Source organism: Anomaloglossus baeobatrachus, chromosome 6, assembly GCF_048569485.1.
Source record: "Anomaloglossus baeobatrachus isolate aAnoBae1 chromosome 6, aAnoBae1.hap1, whole genome shotgun sequence".
In the NCBI taxonomy this organism is placed as follows: domain Eukaryota; kingdom Metazoa; phylum Chordata; class Amphibia; order Anura; family Aromobatidae; genus Anomaloglossus; species Anomaloglossus baeobatrachus.
This window is the reverse complement of record NC_134358.1, coordinates 257202234-257207171: the sequence shown is the minus strand read 5'-3', so window position 1 is coordinate 257207171 and position 4938 is coordinate 257202234. Positions and strand designations below refer to the sequence as shown.

At 39.2% G+C, this 4938-nt stretch overlaps 1 pseudogene; it reads right to left on the bottom strand.

The window, feature by feature from the left end:
• Nucleotides 1–1582: 1582 nt before the first annotated feature.
• LOC142244285 (presenilin-associated rhomboid-like protein, mitochondrial pseudogene) lies at nucleotides 1583–2784 on the bottom strand (annotated as a pseudogene).
• Nucleotides 2785–4938: the final 2154 nt, after the last annotated feature.

The following is a 4938-nucleotide window of genomic DNA, read 5'->3' as shown; positions in this document are numbered from 1 at the left end:
TAGAAAGTGCTAAAAAGCTGGTTTTAAGCTTTAAAACCTGACAAGCATGATATCCATAGCATAGTTGAGCCCAGTGTGTTTTTGGGTGAGCCAAATACATTACAGACAGACGGGTGATATATAACAGGTCACTGCGTGGTTTCCATGACACTGCGGTGCTGTTCTAAGTAACGCATTTACTGGATATCAATTTCTACTTCGGCCTATTTTTCATTAGGATGCATGTTATATTTCACTATAAAGTACCATGCCACACTGTGGAACTTTAACTTAAAGACACTTTTGCAGTAAGATTCATACTTTGTTTCCATGGTAACGCTGTGTATTTTGGCAGACTTCAGTATTCTAACAAGTAGCTAAAATAGTAATACGACCTCCCCAAACCATGGCTACATTTAAACGTTTAATATTGCAAATCCAAACAGTGAAGTGTGCCCAGGAAAATTGGAGGGCATTACATGTTAAAATACTTGTGGTGCTAGACCTCAGAGAAATAAAATAATAAAAAAATGTAGCATTAAAAGATACATTTTCTGCTCATCAACAATTATAATTAAACTTTCATTCTATATTTTTTAATTATCATATTCTTTCATAACAGACATATTTAGCCATTGAAATTGAGGGTTATAATTTATATATGGTGAAAGCACGGATAGTACTACATTTCAACCTCAATACACATACATTTTGAATTGCTGTAATTATAGTAAGGCTTATTATTCTATAACCATTCCATAAATCAATCCTGGGGGCTAAAATATTAATAAATACTAAATTTTATACATAGCAAATTGCCATAATAAAACAGCAAAATACTTAATGGGAATCTGTCAGCAGCTTTTTGTTATGTAAGCTGAAACCAGCATGCCGCAAGGGTTAACACAGAAAATTCAGGGATGCCTGCCTTGTCAAGATTTGAATTATTGTTTGCTATGTTTGTTTAAGCAGCAGATCCCTTATCATTTCAGGACTAAAAATTCACGACCAGGGCAGTCTGGCAAACCACCTCCAATGATTGACACCTCATTGTCTATGTATAATCTCTACTGAAAGCGTGTTGTGGGTGGGGAAGCTCGCTCATCCCTACTAGATGAGTAAGGGTGCTCTCACACATCTGGCTTTTCGCCGGTTTGACGGATGTGGCGCACGCCAGTACAGTGTATACAGTACACTGGCAGCGCAACAAGCGCTGGTCATATGCTGTCATGTGACCGGAGCATGTGACCCGGAAGTTGCGGCGCTGCCACTGTACTGTATCATACTGTACTGGCGTGCGCCGCATCTGTCAAACCGGCTAAAAGCCGGATGTGTGAGAGCGCCCTAAATCTAAACATTCAGAACAGCTGCACCCAGTAATCTAAGTGATACATCATTGGATTCAGGGTCTCTTTACCTAGATCATGTTGCTGTCAGATGAGGTAGCAAAAAACTGCTGACAGATTTCCTTTAATTGATGGTACTAAAGAATATTTTGTTAGAGCCACAAGTACCTCGTACCCTAAAATGCTTTTAAAATGCTTTTTTTTCAGTCATTTATTTTTTATAGGTCTTAGCTTTAATTTTTCAAACATTGAACCAGACCTCTAAAGAAAATGGATCATAAACATTTACTAGGGAATAATCAATATGTATGTATATAAAGAGTCCCCAAATTAATTTAGTAAAAGTCAAGACTGCTGCTGTAATGTCATGATCCTCCACTTCTTGGGGGGCTACTCCGGAACTCATGCCAAATCTTCACCAAGGGTTCCCTCTTTTTCCAGATGAGCTCATGGCCATATGAAGCATACCAGATTCCAAAAAGGGCTCCTCCAAGATGAGCTGCATGATCAAAAAACTTCCAGCCCAGTATCAAACCCGTGGAATCCAAAGCAAGGATAAACTTGAGAGCATTTCCTGCTGTAAATGTAAACATAGGTAGGAAAATGATGGCGAGTTTGGCTTCAGGCATTTTCGTACACACCAAGGCGAGGATTGTCATGATTGCTCCAGAAGCACCAAGGGATGGCCCAAAGCGTCCAGTGGCTGCCTTACATACATAGCTTGACAGACTGGAAACGACACCTGCTGACATGTACAGTGCCAAAAACTGCTCCGGGCCCAGAATAGAAACAGTGCTGGATGAAAATGTCCATAATACATACATATTCGCAGCCATGTGGAAAAGAGAGAAATGGCTAAATGTGGACAGAATCATAGGCAGGCAGAGATTCTGAGATGTAGGGTTGGAAGTGAAGTATCGGACCATTATGCGCTGCATGTTGGGTACTCTCCAAAGGCAGAACACAAGAACATTAGCTGCAATTATACCTGACACAGTCTTCTGGCCATCACTCAGACTATCCCACCACTCATTCACCTGTTTCCTGAAGTCTCCATGTTTGGCTGGCCGTAGCTTTTCCAACCAGTCTGCTCGAGCGTCGTCTAGATAATTCTTCATTCTACTTTTTAATGACTCATATTGCCAGATTGCAGCTGCTCCAAAAGAACAACCTGAAAACCCAACAGTAAATAGAAAAGGTTTGTAGAGTTTTTTCAGTATGCTGCTACGAGAAAAGGCTGCAGGTTCTGCAATGGAATTTCTTGACCCAGTGTTACTCAAAGTCTCAACTTCAACCCTCTCAGTCTTTTTGGACACTCTTCTGAACCCACTCCTCTGTTCAATAAGAATCCTTCGTCCATGACATAATCTGGTCCTTGTAGAAGTGACTATCCAGCAAGCAGAATTCATTTTGCTCAGGAGTTGCCAGAAGGTTCAGCTTCTCTTTAACGCACTCATAACATATATGTCCGCTCTGCGCTGCCATTAGGGACACCTCACTCTTTATTTTTTGCATATGAGTTCTATCCGTGTTTTTCACGGAGAGCATTCGGACATAAAATAGTGAACAGGGCCATTCACAGTTCCGTGATTTTTGAAACAACTAATGTTCCCTGTAATTTTGATGCGAGTATACACTCAAATATGGCAATACAAGTGTTTGGGTCCAGTAAAAAATTGACAGTACTCAGATGCCGTTTTTCATGGACTGAAAGGAAAAATAGAGAAACTTTTTTTTCTTCTCATCTGAGAAAAATTGATCAAACTCGAACCAAAACTCTCATGGTAAAAACTGAAACGCAAACCAAACTCTGGTGATCAAGGTAAAAAAATCACTGATGAAACTCAAACCAATGTTCTCATACGATATAATTACTGACATCTGAACAATACTTTATAGAAAGGACAGTCATTTTACAGTTAAAGGGGTTTTCCCACAAACAAAGTTAATTTAAAAGTTAATTTTAATCAATAGATTTTATAATAATAAGTTCCACAATCGGATGTGTTTAAAAAAAATGTTCCTGTGCTGAGATGTTCTTATAAATGTGCCCCTGCTATGTACTGTGTAATGGCCATGTCTGACCGTACAGGGACATGGTGTGATTGCACCACATTTCTGGGGCAGCGAAGGATGCAAAATAATATAAAGACATTACAGCATTGGATCACAGCTGATTCTTTTTGTGAGGTAAAACATTTCCCTGCCTGTTTTTAAAAAATGTTTTACCTCAAAGAAATAATTATTTGTGATTCCATGCTGTAATGTCTGTATAATTTTTTACTTCCTCCCCTGGTCAGTAAATGTGGTATGATCAGACCATGTCCCTGTACGGTCAGACACGGCCATTACACAGCACATAGGAGGGGCACATAGAGAAGATTATCTCAGCACAGGAACCTTTTATTTAAACACATCCAATTGTGGACATTATTATTATTATTATTATTATTGCAAGATCCATTGATTAAAATGAACTTTGTTAGTGGGGAAAACCCCTTTAATGTCCTCATATGTTAGTTTCATACAGAGCAACTTTGCAAAAAAAATCAAAAACATTTAACTAATCTACCTATCATAGGCTAAATCTCAGTGACAGGATTTATTGTAGCTAATTCTTTAACAATTTACTATGTTCTAATTTTACCCCCAGCAACCAAAATTATTTCACTATGGCCTAAGCCACACAACATAAAAATCGGAGCGAGTGGAATGCGATGTTTTATCGCATTCCACTGGGACCAATTTTAGCCTATGTCCCAGCACCCATGAGTGATTCTTTTCTCAGCCCTAATCGGACCGAGAAAACAATCACAGCATGGTGTGATTGTAATGCTAGTCTTGTTTCATTTGCATCCTTTCAAGTCTATGGGGCAAGAAAAAAAAATCGTACTGCAATCGCAGTACACCGGTGTACCGCGACTGCAGGGCGAGAATGGCAATAGGCGGCTACGGAGGAGAGAAGGAGATAAATCACTCCCTCTCCTCCTCAGTGCCGGCCCGCTCGCATGATCGGACCTCAGTCGCAGTGACACTAGCATGACACTCGGCTTCTGCTGTGCTACCAGCGTGAGCCGAGTGTCATGAGAGGATCACAGTAGATCCCCATGTGGCCCCGGCCTATCTGTGCAGAGTTTGAAATAACAATTTGATACAAGGAAACAAAGTCTTAAATTAATCATCCATAATAAGACAAAACATAGCTGCTTTCTTTAAAAAAAAAAAAAAAAAGAAAGAAAAAGAAGTGGCCCAACTATCGTACAGGGTTGTACCTGTTATTGCAGCTCTGGCTGATTTCCTTCAATAGAGTTAACTCACAATGCCAGACATAACCCATGAAAAAGTATTGCACTGAAGAAAGCAGCTATGTTTTTAAAATCTTATTAAACCCTTTTAATATCAGAAACTGTCCAGTGGTTATCTAATATACAAAAACTATTTCGGATAGAAGTAAATCAGCCTACTGGACGTGTAGACTTTTACCTCTTGTGTTGAGAATGCCAATAAATGATATATATAAACAAAATTGCATAATTTAGTGAAACACGCACTGCTTTAATATTCCATCTTTAATACTGCTTAGTGTTCATATTTGTGAATACATGTGAAATCT